Genomic DNA, 16,366 nt, shown 5'->3' with positions numbered 1-16,366 from the left:
GCTTAGCTGGAAGAATTCCACATTTAGCATAAAACCAGTGGCAACTGAAAGCCTCAGCAGAAACAAGTAGCCAGCCCCCCCCAAAAAAAGTGTTAATGAGGAAGAACTTCAAACCACTGGAGAGCTAATTACCTGTGTCAGCTGGGGGATATCAGAGGGGTTTAATATGTCATAACCTGAAGATGAACCCACCCCAGATAATTAAGGATGATATATAAGTAGCTAGAACCAGTGAGATTATATAGAAATTACTGCATGCAGATGCTTCAAATATATTGGTATTTTTTTCTAGTACTTAACACAGTAGATGATGTGCCATCCAGTAGGAATTTTGGGGAAAATAATCTATTTTATGGCTTCTGAGTCAAGGAGGAAATACTGTGAGTTAAATTAGGATCTGATACTGTGGTTCTGTGATTTCTTTAGTTCATTTGCTATGATGTGTTTTATGTTTGTCCTTAAGCAAGGTGCTCGGTGCTTTTGGAGAGGATAAGGAATTTCAAGTAAGTTTTAAGAGTTCATGACAATTTCTCAGATGTTCATAATAAAGTCTTCTAGAGCCTTACATACAAGTAAAAGTAGTGGCAACTTGTAGGCAATAATTAGATTTGGAGAAAAGCATTATTTTTTGAGCATTTGTGGTTAATTTGCTTTCATGACATTCAGCACCCTTGGGATCAAGTTTATTACAGCCTAGAATATTATTAGCTGATGATGTTGAGACTTCCCAGTCGGTAATGGGGGATAGAATGGGATGGGACCTGACCTTGAAATGAGCTGTGTCACCATTACAATCTGTGTAAAAGAATCACCTGTTTCTCCCTTTTCTTCTTCATTTGCAACTGATTGCTATGGATGTCATTCTCTCTTAGTCTTCAAGACACAGCAGGTATTTGTAAGTATCTTTTTAAAACCACCACTAGTCCTAGAAATAGTGGCACTGATCCACTCAACTATTTCTATGCTGCTTCCTGAAATATTGAACTTACACATTGTGTCTATCTGCTTGTGATTGCCATCTTTCTTCTCTGCAGTTGCTGTGTGGTTTTAGGAGCTGATGCTTCATGAGCTACCAGAGCTAGAGATGAGTAGAAATCTGAGATCCTTCTGACATTTCAGGCTATTTAAAGCCTTGCTTCCTAGTAATAATAGTTTACATTATATTGGTAAAGCTAGAGAAGCTTTTTTTTATTCTGTTGTTCAAGAACTGGTCTCAGACTTTACACCAGTGTAAATTTTAAAGCTTTTCTGCTGTACTAATCTCTCATGTGTCATTTTGGAGCTGTTAATTGATGATAATTCTGAATGTTTAATCCGTTTTCTTTGAGGATTTCTAAGCCTTTTGGTGGCAGACTATCTCTCAGTGACACTGGTTGATGTGGGGAGTACTTTTTGGGAAGCAAAGGGATGGGAAGGCAGAAGAAGCCATTTCTCTTCAGTGTATTGTGTGTACAGCAATGCTCTGAAAAGCAAGGGCTGGAAAAGGTGAGAGTGATTGGTCCTGTTCCCCTCTGCACCTGCCACGCATTCATGTTAGAGGATTATGGTGCAGAAGGAAAGCCCCGTCTGTTGATGTTTGCCTTGGTATAAGTTAGTTCGTTTGAATTAGTTCCTTAAATAAGGGACTTTACATAAATGGTGTTGCTGGACCTGTGTTTCTGAGCGTATGCCATATCGTGTCTGTGGGTGTGTTGGTAACTGCTGCAGAGAAAAGGAAAAAGTGAGAAATCAAGTCAGTGCTAGAGCTGGAGAGACTAAGCACTCCTTTAGTTATTTGGAGGTCATTATTTCTATGCGGGGTTTAGCATCTTCACAAAAAAAAAAAAAAAAAAAAAAAAAAACTTGGTCCAAAATAAACTCAGAAGGTACCCGCAAAGTGAAGCTTAATTTTTCCTTTTGTTGAACCTAATGGCAGAAATCCCCCAGATGGGTGAAACAAGGTCAGACTTGCATGGTGGTGGTCTGCAGGCTGTATAATGTCGAGGCATGTGCACACAACCATTGGCAGTTTTCTGTCTGAAAGGATCCTGATAGTCTGCCGTGGGGCAAAAGCTGTTGCTCTGTTTTGAAATTGTTTGAAGTGGTGTCCAGAGAGAGGAAAACAGTATTGGCAGCAGCTTCCTTTGCTTTGAATATTATGTCTGTATATTCCTTAGAGAACTCATTAATTTTTTAAGGCTGTGGCAGCAGCAGGCTAAGTGCATACAGTAGTGGTACACTGATGGTTTGAGGTGCTGCATTCATCCTTTTGGGGTCTGCTCCCTTCAGTGACGTGCGGCACCCCAGGATGACTGGGAACATTCAACCTGAGAAGTAGGCTTCTTAGCCTACAGGAAGGTGACATTTGGTACAATGGTAGAAACAAGAAAATGGTTTTCTTTCTAGAGCATTGTCTGCTGTCTGATGGAAATGCTTCTTAAGATGAACATACTGTGCTAATAAACTCAGCCTGCTTATAGAAAGAGGGGGATTATGCAAGACAGACCCACTTGCTAGCTGGTGGTGGGGAGACCTCAGTATGTGAAAGGCGAGGTTATGAGTTACGGTATGATTTCTATTCAGTATTGTCAGTCTGGATGAGTGCCTTGATTGCTGACTTACAGGGTCTTAATGTTGTGAATGGGTAAGCTTTTCAAACCGGGATATGTTAAGGGTGGCCATGTTTCACGTACATGTATATGCCACTCTTTTGTAGCTTATGGTATCCAAATATTTCACTGTCTTACTTTTGGCCTTGATTTCCTTCTATCCTTGTGCCTCCCATTTTTTTCTCCAGGGATGACTGAAAATACTGATGTGCCTTATCCAGGAGGACACGAGATGAACAAAAACTAAACAGCAATTCTAGGGTCATTTAGGAGGTCTATATTAGACAAGGTATGGAGCTCTTGAGTGCAGACCTAAGACTCAAGTTATCACACCCAGCTTCCTCTGTAGGAAAAATCATAAGAGATTCCCACTGTGTTTTGAGCTACAGTATTGGACCCTAGAAGAAACGTACTTTTTTTTTTTTTTCATGCATGGGTGCTTTGAAGGTGTAGAAATCAAGACTGAGTTGGCACAGCTGAAGCAGCGCAAGGTTGTGGCATGACCTTGGGGCCCTGATGACATTGTGCTGTCACTTGGATGCATAGCCGTAATACAGAGAGCAGATTAAAAGGGACATCCTCCCGTGCCCCACTGCCAGTCAGCTGTGGGTCACAAGTGAGACAGGCTTGACCACAACTGTGGCCTGAGGCTCTCTGGAGGCTGTTCTTGGAGACAAGTACACCTTCTTGAGGGGAGCAGAGACGTTGAAGGATACTGAGTAGGGTGTCACGGGATGTTAGAGGCACCAGTGCCTGGACCTTGGGACAATGAAGGAGGGAAGCAGTCAGCAGATGGGCCTCCATTTGGTACTGAAACCACGTACTGGCTTTACTCGGACTTTAGTGTGACTTTAGTATCCTTACTTTTGATCTTTAATATTAAGACCACTTGGTGCAGACTCCGGTGGTTGTGGAGTGTCTCTTCCATACACTCTCTAATGCTGTCTAATGCTGCTTCTCCTCCTCATTACTGTAATCCATTTCCAAGAACTAAAAATCAGAGGCATGCTTTCTTCTCCAGCCGATGGGGCTGGAAGCTGTAGGAGCTCCAAATTCAATGCTATATGTTCTGTAATCAAAGACACAATGTAAACAAACTGTAAAACATACCAGATATAAATGTCAAGGGGGAAGTAACACTCCGTCCAATACAAAATATATTCTGTGCATAAAGCTCTCACGTGTGCTGAGAGCACACGTGATATATATTTTATATACACATGTATATATTTTATAATGTCTGGAATGGAATAGTACTAATCTTCCTGACCCTGAATAGATATCATCCATCCTGCGAAGGAAGCAGAATCAAGTTCTCTAAACAAAGCAGTCCAAGTACAGAGGGACTGTGGTCCAGACCCCAGGAGCGGCCAAATGCTCTAACACCTGTTGATTTAGAAACAGGTAATCCATCATTCTTTGGGGGGTGCTAGCCACCCTTGCTTCCTACTGAGATTAGAGTCAAGGGCGTTTACCGCCTCCAGGATTCAGCCTTAAATGCCTGCCAAAATGTTCTCTGCTTTTGGCATTTGTAATGATTCCAAGTTTTTTGTCTTTTTTTTTTTTGTATTTGCAAATTAAAATATCAAATCAAATCTACCTTGATACTAACATTTTCTTCCTTACCTGTCCTCCTCCTTTCCCCACACAATCTCCAAGTCTTTCTTTGTGGACTGGAACCCTGTATATCATGTTTCAGTAAGCTTTGGGGTTGTTTTGCTAACATATAATTAGGGATTTATAATGTAAATGGTGACACAACCTTAACTAGCCTGTTGCAAATGTGACACTATTAATTAAGGGCTCTCTAGGGTGCAGTATGCTCCTTGGTGGATTAGCTTCCTGGAAATTTAATGGCAGTTTGCAAATTGGCATCCAGTTTTGCTTTTAGTCTGTTTCTTGCTACTACACAAAGGAATTTGGATTCTCGTAATGTGAGATAGTGTTTTATTCTTTTTTTTTTCATTTTTTTAAGGAGATAAAAGTAAAAAGATTTCCTTTTACCGTTCTGCTGTATTTTAGGCAGGAGGATGAGTCAGCTGGGGAGATCCTGGAGATACGGTACAAAGACAGATTGCTTTGTTTGTCTGCTTAGTGTCCACTTAGTTTTCTAGAGATTAAGCAGGATATTCATGCCCAGCTGTAAGTAACCAATCAAATTAATATCTCACATGTTGGTGAAGCACACTGAAGTTCAGAAAACACCTGAGGTTTAAATGTAATCCTAGTTCTATTTCTGCCCAGTTACTTTATGGAGGGAGGTGGAGATCAGCATTATAGGGTGCTATAGGATTTACTTGGTTCTTAGTACATTTGGAGGCTAAATTGTTTTGCTTCTTCTCAGAAGAACACTGGCTTCTATTTGTGGTATGCTACAATTTTCTGTACTCCTTACAGGTTATCCATGTAACATCACTGTGCAATAACTGTTTCTAAACAACTTCATTTATAGAAACACAATAATTCTAGAATAGCTATTCTTAAAATACTCATCCTACTCTACTCTGGCATAACTTGTATCTGTAAACAAATTCATAAATGTTTAATAATGATTCGGAGGTCTAATTATAAGAACTAAACTGGCCTGTGTGGCAAACCTTCTAGCTAAGCAGTTCTATACCTTAAAAAAAAAATCATATTCTGTAAAGATCAGCATTTATCTAGCTGTTGTATACTACCTTTCAAGGCATGCCACCCTAAATACTTCTTGTTTTGTTTTCAAGTTGTTGGTTGTCAAATACTTTCTAGCCACTTGATTTAAACACTAAAGTGCTGAAATGTATTGTAAAATCTCTTTTTTTTTCTCAAGAAATTAGTTAAAGAGTGAGTCCATAAAAATGCATTGCTGTCCCTTGTGAAGCAATTTTATAGATACAAAACAAACTCTCCACCAAAAAAAAAATCTAGCATTAACCATTAAAGTAGTTCAACTTTCTAAAAAATCAAAATGCTACCCAGGACGAAAGCTTGTTTAGCTATGACATATATTCTTCTGTGCATTCTACTGTGGGTTGAGTTACTTGTGGATGTGCTTGACTTATGCTGTTTGACTCTACAAATGCTGGGAGCCATGAAAATTTTGGCTACCTCTCTTCATGCCATATGCTTTGCTAGCATGATGCTTGCTCATAAGCTGATCAGACTGTTTTGATGGAGACTCAGTGCTGAGAGATCATGAATCCACGCTAATGTTTAATGGCAAAACAGCCTTGAGTGATTTTGTGCACAAGAGAGGAAAAAAAAATTAAATGAACCAGAGCTCAACATCATCCTTATGAATGGATGAAGAATATGCTGAGAGTTTGCTGGATCATCTTGAGGAACCCTGTCAACACCACTTGTGGCATGTGACAAAGGAATACTGAGTAGATAACAGGCTCCTTCGGATAGCTGGTTCCTGCACAGGATAAAACTAGATGAGGATCTGCAGTGCAAACATAATTGGCTGTAGGATGAGGGCAGGAATGTGTCCCATTCTGTCAAAGTTAGGGTGGTATAGGGAAATTTTTTGTTTCCAAAAAAAAATTGACAGGCAAATGCATTTGATGCAAAGAGTTCTTAATGAACTTAAGCTATCTAGCAGTAGTGTCTATATGCATTTCTCCGTAATGTTTCCACAAACCATTTGGCAAGCTCTCTGGATACATGTCGAATTCAGAATTACAGCACTTGCGTTTGTATACGGCATGTGATCTGTTTTTGCCCTTTGTTACTTACGGCCTGTACTCTGCCTCACCCAGAAGCATATAGACATTTGCTTACCTGAATTAGAATTTCATGAGCAGTGCTGCACTACTTGGATTGAGATTCATGTGGGTGGGAAGGAGCATTATGTCATTTTAATCCAGCAGTTAGTTCAGGGATAAAGGAACAGGGAAGTGATAGTTATGCGGAGGTGGGGATGCAGACCCGTGTGGAGTTGGTAGAAGGGCTGTGCGGCAGAACAGTAATTCCTTTTTCATATAAATTTCTTGGATCCAGCTGCAGTGTGTATTCCATGGTGCAGTGCTGATGGCTGGAAGGTGTTCATACCCACCTCTTTTTATCCTCATAGAAAGATGTCTTTCAAAGGCTCAGGTGGATTTTGGTAGGGTTGTGGACTCAAAGCCATGCACGTCTGTGGATCTGGTATTCTTAGTGCTCCTCATAAGGGTCCTAGCAGAAGAATGTAGTAATTTTGGTGCTTGCTTTTTGTATCATTTTCATGAAATCTGCTGAAAGGAATTATCCTTACTGCACAAAGACTGATTGCTGAGGAAGATATTGTGACCACTTGTAGTGGCTGGCTCTCTAGCAGGGTTTTTTGACTGCTATGTGGGAGTTTGAGGTTTCATCAGAGCAGAGAATTTAATTTCCCTATTTCACTGAGGTTAGATTTTTACAGAAATATAACTCTGTGTACCTTGCAGAATCTGCAGGAGAGCAGAGCTGATTTGTGTTGAGACAGATCTCCCACACAGCTGTGAAAACAAGTGCACAAATTCAGAGGAGCTGGGTGTAAATCTGAAGTAACTGTCATGGCGATTGATGTTCTCTCTAGGAGTTAATCTAGATTTACATCAGGGTAACTGTGACCAGAATCTCTCAGTCTTTGCTAGACTTCAGTAGCTCACAAAATTAATTGCTAATTAACTCGAGATAGTTGATTATTGTGGATGCTTCCCACATATTTCTCCTGTCTTACCATCATGGAACTTAAAGGCAAAGCTCCACAAGATCAGACCAGACCTAACATATTCTGAACTCCTGCTTGTCAAAAGCTGTCCCCTTCAGCTAGACATTAACCTTCTAAGTGCGGTCGGCAGATACACCAAAGCACTGCAGTCCTCAGGAATCCAAACTTGCGTGCCTCTGGGGGATAAACAGCAGAGACATGGCAGCACACATCATCTATGGCACTTAAAATAGCAAGGAAGAAGTTAGAGGAGGTCCTGCAGGGCTGTCCCAGGTTATCCTGGAAGGCTGGCCTTGCCACTTTCTGCAGTGGAGAGGTGCAGCATGAGTCTTTTTGACATAAATATAGTAGTCAATGTTGAGTGGGCTCACAGCTGAGATACCTAAGAAACAGCCTGAGATACCTCCCCTTAAAGCACTACTCCCCTTGTGTGTCAGAAAGGAATTGGATTTGTGTGCTGTTAATTCTACAGAAAGCAGGTTGTAACATGAAGTATCTCATGGTAAAATATTAATTGGCAGCATTCAGGGCTATTAGGAGGGGAGATGGCAGCACTGTTCCTTCAAGGGTTGGCAATGCTGAGGTGCCTGAAGGTTCTGCTTCCCTCCTTTTCTCTAAAGTTTTCACCCTCAATATTACACGAAAAAGGCCCACCTTTTTGTGTGTGTGTTTGGTTTTATATGGTTTGAGTAAAACAGAGATGCCAAAAGAATGGGATCCTTGTGAACTTACCTGGTGTATTGCTGTAGTTTGGGCAAGGAGATCTTATGACAGCCTTGCTTGAAAACTAAGTTCTGGTTCTGCTCCAGCTTTGTCTGAAATGGAGGTGGAGGAAGACAGTAAAGCAAACTGGCTGAGAAGCTGTAATGCCCGTTAAGATAGTAAAGGAATCTGTGTTGGGGTTGAAATCAAAAGTAAGGCTATACTCAATAAAAGGTCCTTATTCTGAAAAGAAACATTTTAAGTCCAACCAAAGGGGAAAAAGGCAACACGAGTCTAAAATGTCATCCTTGTCTTCATAGACTTGCTTAATAACCTTCCAGATCTTGGGCTGTACCTTGAACTCGCCTGTCTCATGATAGCTTGTAGTTTGATCTGGGAAGGCCTGGTCATACTGACTGCTGAACATGCAATGAAGATGTAAAAATACAATAAACTGGTAATCATCTTTCTTGCCTGCATATGAAAGTAAAGGCATTGTGCCAAGCAAATATGCGCATTAGATGACTAACAGAGCTCCCACACTGTCAGTGTAGGCAGGGAATATGCAATGCAGCCACATATGTGTCTCAGAACCATACTGAGTGCTTTTTATTCTTAATGTTTGGTTTTGTTTTTAAATAGGAGTTCAGATCCTTGAGCAGGATGTTTATCTCTATGCACAGAAAACAATATTGGTCATAGTTTTTAATATACGATCAAGTTTTTAAAATCACCAGCTGATAAATCTATTGTGAGTGACATCAGAATTTCAAGCGCTTGCTATAAATGTTCACTAGAATAGCCCTGTATATCAGATGTAATTATCTGAGTTTACAACTTTTTTCAAGCTCTGGAAGAACCCTTTTGCTTTTCTAGTGGAAAGTCTGTTGGAAAGTCTTGCATTTAACTGCCCTTTTTTGAGGTTCAATCTCTTTCTTTGGTAAAATGTTAAAGACTTTGATAAAAATTAGTATGCTGTAACAAAGGAATTTCATTTAATACTTGCTCAGCCATGGTTTTAAAATACCCATGCAGACATGACTAAGCTGAACACCTAGGGGAAATTCTGTAAATCCCTGTAAGAGGGATGCATTTCCACATTGCATTTAAACAGTGAGCTTCCATTGAAGGTGGTCCCCTTTTCAGTTCCCCAGTGATGACTAATCCATACCCCTAATTAATTAGTTTTCCATCAATTCTGCAAGCTGAAGCAGCAGCCCTATTTCTGCATAGATAAGATGGATGAATATGATGCAGTGGAAGAGATTGAGCAGGATGAAACATTTGTGTCTGTAGCAGTGTAAGGTTAGACTAGCTTAAGGTTAGTTTTATGTTGCACTTAAGTGTTGACTGTTCATATGGCAGTGTCATTTAAATCCCCCAGGGAATGCTGAGGACCACCTGAGCCAAGAACTCTGCCAACACAAAGTGGGAGACCATCTCTTCAGTTGTCTTCAAAAATAAAGATTTAAAAAAAAAAAAAAAAAAAGGCAGACCCTGGAAACAGGAGACAAAATTTCAAACCACCAAGTACCGGTTCTGTGACCTGACAACCAGCTGATCAGTATTTGATGAAAAGATCTCAGCTTGTTCCAAGAGCTAATGTTTTTCCAAGTTCGTCACACTTACCTCTGGCTCATCCCACAAGCATACGATATTTCAGAAAGCAGAGTTCCAATGTTGGACAGGTAAAAGAAGGCAGAAGTCTTGAGACTCTTCCCAGGACTCTTTCGTAGACAGCAGCAGAGTCTGTCAGTATCCTTTTAGTGCTAAATAACTTTCCATTTGATGACAAATACATTTCTACGTTAAAGACCAGTAATCAGGGAAGCCAGATTTCCCTTATAGAGCTGTTCAGTAGCCTGTGTAATAGATTGGTCTCTATTTTCTCTGTCCCCATTTTAAAAACCTGTTTCTTATTTGTTGATCTCTGTGAAAGTTGGCATCCAGATCCCTCATTCCAGTTACCTTACTTTTACTAGCAAAAATTGCTGTTACGTGGACTAGCAGTTACAAGGAGTTGTTTGGAATGGTTGGCGCGAGAGTCTACAAGTACTCTGCATCATATAAACTGTGCAGTACTCTCAGCTGGTTAATTAACTTGTTTTTCTGGTCCCAAGACAGAAAGCACTTAACATGCATGCTTTAGTTTAATAACACGTTCCTGCTCATCTGTCCCAGGAGACTTGTCTCTGTCTTCAGGTTTGTCCATTCTTAAGGTGGAAAAAGTGAATGTAAGGACCAAAGGTTGGAGAGTGTGGCTTTTCACGGAAATGCATTACACACTTTGTTAAAAACTACTTTGTTGAGACGTCTGTAACAAAGTACTTTTTGTTGATTTGGGGTTGTAGATGTAGGGAGGGAACATCTTACAACACAACCTTGCTACAGATTGCCTGATAGATGTGTTTGTTGGACTAGATTCTGTGTCCTTTCCAAAACAGGGAAGAACTAGCAATAAACCATTTTATCGTTGTGTTCCACTCTTTAGATTTGTGTTATTGTTCTGTGATGATGCTCCTGCACATCAGCCTTCTCTGCTCCTTTGTCAGTGCCCAGGTAATCATATGCACAAGTTTTGCTTGTGTCTGGGCAGACTATGCCAGAGTTTTTGGCAAAAATTAATCTGGGAACTTAGCAAAAATTGGGGTCTTGCTGGTACAGAGTACAAAGTAAAGTCACTTCAATTTCCATGAAGTAGTTTGGATGTGCTGTTGAGTATGTGGTACCAGTAGTTTAGCAATTGCTTATCAGTTTGCTGTGACACATCCTCTAGAGGTTTCACACAGAGCAAATTGATGTGCTGAATTCCTCTCTTAACTCAGAGTCTGGATTTGCTGGCACTTATGCACATGAGTAAGTGTGTGACTAGTTTTATCTGCTTGTGTCAGCGTAACAAAGGACATGTAAGAGTTTTAAAAGCAAGGGCTTGGTTGCGCAGCTACATTCAACTTAGTGTTTCAGGTGACTAGCTGTTGGTAAAATTATTCAGCCTCCAAGGTTTTTCTTATACTCATGGGTGCATAGCAGCATATTTTGTCTAGATCACTGCGAAGTAGGTACAAAATGCTACCAGGTCTTAGTATTGTTTTCACACCAGTTTTGATAATAACTGCAAGATTTGTAAGGTGTTTGAGAATAAGATTTTTTGTTTCCAGAGACAGGACTGACTCCAAACTGTCCTAGATTTAGTAGTATTTTCTTCTGAGTGTTCACATGTTGTAGGATAGATAGAAAGATGGGGCAATAGATGGGCTTATTTCCTTCACCAGTTGGAGTCCTTCACAGTGTGGAGTCTGGCAAGGTATCTACACTGAAGGCCAACTACAACAGTTGCAGATTGCTTAGAAAGGGGGAACTCTCTCTAGAAGCTCCAAGGACTTAGAGATACAGGCCCTGTGCCTGCAACTTCAGCATTAACTCTTCATTTGGCCTCTCTAGAAATGTCACAATACCAGGTTCCTTGCATAGCAGTGGATGTAAAGAAAACTTTTATACCAGTGTTCGAATATTATGGTGAACTGCAAACACTAGGGAAGGTCAAAGAACAAAGAGCTTTTTTGGCTGCTGTCACTGCAAATAGGTTTATGTTAAAAACTCGGGTGTGTGAACATTACCTCATGTCAGCTGAAACACAGAAACTACACATACACATTCTTACTCTGCTTTTGTAAAAGCATTAAGCATTTTTTGCTTGAATTTTAGCAACGTTTTCTGTTTGCATTGCGCTGAGAGCATACAGAGTAGATTGCACTTCCACCTAACTGAAGTAGTAACTTTCTACAATGGGCATATGTGTTGACACACCAGAGCCCTTTGTAGGAATGGAAAGGGAGCAGTACAGAGAGGCTGAGCATCTTTCAATAAATTACTTGATAGAGGGGCATATAATTTGGCCATCAGTAGCAAGTCATGGAATCCAGTTACCTCTTGGTAAGACAGGCTGCTGGATTGCAGTGAGCACATTGCAAAGCCTCGTACTCTGGAACTGTTGAGTAGTGCTGGCAATTATGTTATTGCCTGAAGTCTTAGTGGAGCAATGAGGATGGTGATGGTAGACTCAGAACTATCCACCCTGTCTTTCTATGGGACTTCTTGGCTGCTTTGAATGGCATCTGCTCTTTAAAAAAGTTCTGTCTTCCCTTGGGACTTGCCTGCAAGACATCTTCGCAGTGTTAGAGCTTTGACTTTGGAAAATGTATTGGCAAACAAACTTAATGAAAACACTTATGAAAATAATTGTTTCTCATATTTTTCCTGGGAGGGAGAGAGAGGTATTTCAAAGGGGCTATAAAAATATAATAAGGTCTGTGAATCTTATTCCTGTTTTTTTTTTTTTTTTTTCTGGTTTTAGGAATAACATTTGGATTCCGTTTTGACACACACTGTGTACACAGACAGTATTTCTTATTCTTGGACCTATATAGTTCTTCCATGCTATGTTTGTATTATAAGTGAAAGATGCTGTACCGAGGCTTTACAGTAAGTTTCTTCCTTTGACTTAGTAGTCCCTTACCTTGGGTAGCAGAAGATTCCTTAATGCTAAGATATGCTGTGTTAGTTAAGGTTATGTTTTGAGGAGTGCCTCACAGTTGACTCCAACTTTGTTTTAGCTGGCTGCTGTCCTGTTGTATCCTGGTGTCTTCTAAGAACGTGACTTGCATTATTATAAATAAAAATATATTTTTTCTGTAATGCACAGAGATGCTTACCTGTATGCAGTGGTCACCTCATGTCCCTGTGTCAGAGGTGAAGGCTGCATTTCTAGGTGGACTTCAGTTTGTTAGCCTACTCAAAACTGGTCTTTCCAATTTTGAGTAAAATGAACTATCTGTGGTTTCAACAAGAGCTCTGTAGGAGAGGATACTTCCAGGATTTAGCCCTTTTTTATATTCTTGTTCTTCAGGAGGTGTCCTGATTGGGCTTGTGATGCAAAGTGTGTTGGCATCAACAGAAAGAGTTGTATTGGTTTCTGTGGGCTTTGGATGAATGTGCCTGGTGATGTGCTTTAGAAGTTAATGGTGCACCATATAAGACTTGGACGAAGCACTGTATCCTCTGGATAAACAAAATACAGCTTTGGCCCCACTCTTAGTAGAATTTGTAAAGGAGGAAAAAGTCTTTGCACTTTGTTAGAGGTGTTTTGTTTGTTTTTTTGTTGTTGTTTTTTGTTTTGTTTTGTTTTTTTCGACATGCCTGTATGGCCCTCTTTTACCCATGTTTTTTGCTGTGCTTTTAGTGGCATGGTGTGGCACAAAGTGTCTAAGGTTATGATGGACTGTTTCCAAATTCTTTGTTCAGTTAGCTCCTTAGGTAGGTAAGATGCAGTCAACGGTCCTTCACAAATAAGTAGTAAGTGTTTCAGTCCTGTACTATCAGACCTTTAAGGACTCTTGAGATCTTAGTGAAATCAGTCACTGTGATTTCAGCTGAAGGTTTTGCGTGGATCACAGTTCCTGTATGCAGGTAATAAACAGAAGTAGGTGGGCCAGCATAACACAGGAATATACTTCATCTCCTTTCTGTGCTTCCTCCAATCCCATCATTTGCAAAAAGCTGAGCAGAGGTCAAATGCCTGTTGAACGTGCTGCCAGGCATAGCTGCTTTCAGACACTGCTTACAGGAACCCAGCCTTAGGAGAGGACAAAGTACAGGTGGATGCGCTTCTGTCTACTACTGTTCAAGGAATTTGCAGGCTGCTGCCAGATTGTTTTCCAAAAGAAAGCAGTTCCATGCAGTGATTTGGGCCAGAGCAGTGATGATAAACATGAACCATAAGCAGTGTACCAGACTAATGATGTTATCATAACATTAAACATTTCTCCTTCTTGGTAATGTAATTTCTGGCTTCTGCTTATTTCAGATCAGTGGCTTGATAGTTTAGGGATGAAAATCACATCACGGTCCCTAGAATTTCTTTTTTTGGGCAAAAGGATGTGTAAAAGGCCCCAGTGATTCTTGGACATCTGGTAGCATTCAAGCTTAGACTTTTCATTTATGTTTTTTTAGGATTCTAGAGCATAAAGGACGTAAACAATAATCCCAGAGGTTCATCTGTCCTGGAGCAGACATTGGAACTAAGCTACTATGTGACTAAAAGAACTGAGTGCGTCTAATGGTAAGTAAGGCAAGGAAGATCAGATAACATTATACTTCAGCATGGAAGAAAAATTGTTATACACTCTTTCAGAATTTGTCCTAATTTTCTTGGAGAATGAAGGGAACAAGTAACAGCAAGGTTGTAAATGCTTTGCAAGTCCCAGTTAGCAGGGAATGTATGCTTTTTGCTAGATCTTTTTGGTCTCCTCAGTATCTTTTAATCTAGCTGTGGTTCTCACGTTATGCGGAGGGTCCGTTTGTCCTCTGTTAAAAGACTATTTGACATCTATAAAGCTCATTTTAACTAGGATTTCTAAAGAAACCTAAAGGATTGATCTTCAGTCTTAAAGCTCCTAGGAAAGTCATCCTAAATCTAGTCCGTAGCTGTCTCAAACATTTTTTGTTTATTAGTGGTAAGCAGTAAGGAAACTAGTGTGGATTTGTGTGTGCGCTTTTTTTTTGTTGGTTGTTTTTCTTTTTAAGTGGTCAGGGTAGTGGGTGAAAACTTAAGTCACTCTGGACTTGGTTCTAAGCATATTTTATCTCTTAACTCTAAAGTGTTTCCTGTCCCCACAGTGAGGGCTTTTAGAACTACTTTAGAAAGACTGGACTTTCAATAAGGCATTTGGTGTAGATAGACCTTTTTTCTTTTTATTGTCTAGAAAGCTAATCCATTTACGTTCTGCTTACAATATCAGAATGCCTTGATGCTGCAGTGGTACAGCCTTCCATACCATCTAGCAAGGATAGCTGCCTTGCAGATTATTGCAGTCGATTATTGTTTTTATGGTACAAAAGCCAGTTCAGCTGCTGTGGGTATGCCTTTCAAATCAACTCCACGCTGCAAGGGAGGCCCAGCTTATGGAAAGATGCTGAAAGCCTTTGTTGGCGAGCATTTGGAGAACAAAAACATGTTCCATATGCAAACAAGCTGTAAAGTGAATGGGTTCATTCCACCTGCTGTATGTTTTATTTCAGAAACGCCCTTTATGAGCTGTGACCTATTCTTGTTTACATAAAAATTCTGAGAAGCTTCAGGTACCCTGCAAATATCTCTCTTGTGTGTTCAAGTTGTCTTTCCAGATGAAGCACTAGTGGTCAGCTTTGGTCAGCTGGTGATCAATGCTTACTGCTCGTTTGACAGTAGAAAGGATGCGCTTTCCTTTCCATAAGCTCACATGTTTGTGTTCTTTGCAGTCTTTGTGTTATACAGGTCTTGTCCGGGTCCTCTGAGGCCACTGTTAAACCTAGGCTATAAAACCTCAGTATTCGTTACTTTTACATTGAGGTTATGTGTAGATATGCCAAATAATTGGAAGTTTGATTGTGTTAGGACATTTTCAAACATGCAGTAAATGTCAAACTCACTTTTTGCCTCAAAGCACTTAATCTTGATAGCTGAGCATAAGTAAAAACATGATACTGCATGCTATGTCATCTTTATAGGCATAGACTTTATATTAACTTCAAAGCAAGATGTAAATGCCATTCTGCTGGTTCAACAACAAAAAAAAAAGATTCAGAACTTATTTTACAGAGCTTATCAAATTTATCCCTGCAGTGAGATTTGGAGTAAAATGCATTTAAAAGTACATAGTTAAAACAGGAGTGAATTTGATCCATCTGCTAACATAAAAACCACAAACAGAATCTATTTTTTACTCTTACTAGTATCTAGTGTTTTTACTGAGTAGTAAATGTTATATGTTTATGATATGAGGTCAGCATATGTTACTTAAAGATACTGAGTACGTTCAGAGCTTTCACATTTCATTTCCTTTTTTCCTGTCCACGTATATGACTGCCTTGTGGAGAATATAGGAAGGATTTTAATAGAATAATGCTTTCTTTTTCCCCTAGTTAGTATGAGACATCACTTCTCCCACTTCTGTTTTTGCTTAGGCTTTTGCACTGCCCTAAACCAAGTGTTCTCCTCTTTAATTTCTTCTCATTTCCACTGGATGCTGCTTGGTCTAAATATCATGTGTTCATGATGTAGCCTAGAGGATATTTAACGAAAAGACTTTTAATTCAGCAATGATAGTGTCTTCCTCTTTATATGTGGGCAATACGAAGCAAAGGGTTTTTTTTGGCTTTTATGTTTTTTTTTTTCTTTTAAAAAAACAACTAAGTTTTGTTTATTGCAGAGTAAGGTGTGATAGTTCTGCCTTGCAGAAGAACTTAGCCTGGGAAAACCTGATGTGGGAGGGGAGACGGAAGAGATTGACAGATTGACAGTTGTTAACCATTTGACATCAAGGTGAACTTGTTCCAACAAAAAAAAGTCAAAGGTCTCCAGCTG

At 39.9% G+C, this 16,366-nt stretch overlaps 1 protein-coding gene across 22 annotated transcripts in view; it reads left to right on the top strand.

The window, feature by feature from the left end:
* Nucleotides 1–16,366, top strand: part of PTPN5 (protein tyrosine phosphatase non-receptor type 5) — a 90,292-nt gene that overhangs the window by 11,594 nt on the left and 62,332 nt on the right. For 12 of the 22 annotated variants that reach the window (XR_010832107.1, XR_010832108.1, XM_066998923.1 and 9 more), the window contains 3 exons: nt 9,350–9,653; nt 12,320–12,447; nt 13,975–14,083. The exons of 2 other annotated variants lie outside the window; for them this stretch is intronic. The gene's annotated coding sequence lies outside the window, so the exon portion shown is untranslated. Of the gene's footprint in view, nt 1–2,776; nt 2,878–9,349; nt 9,717–10,119; nt 10,168–12,319; nt 12,448–13,974; nt 14,084–16,366 lie in introns of those variants that run through there. 8 more of the 22 variants (XM_048053479.2, XM_048053476.2, XM_066998930.1 and 5 more) reach the window with 5 other exon arrangements.

This window comes from Anser cygnoides, chromosome 5 (assembly GCF_040182565.1).
Source record: "Anser cygnoides isolate HZ-2024a breed goose chromosome 5, Taihu_goose_T2T_genome, whole genome shotgun sequence".
Classification (NCBI taxonomy): Eukaryota; Metazoa; Chordata; class Aves; order Anseriformes; family Anatidae; genus Anser; species Anser cygnoides.
Note: the sequence above shows the minus strand (reverse complement) of the source record. Positions and strands in the feature narration are given on the sequence as shown.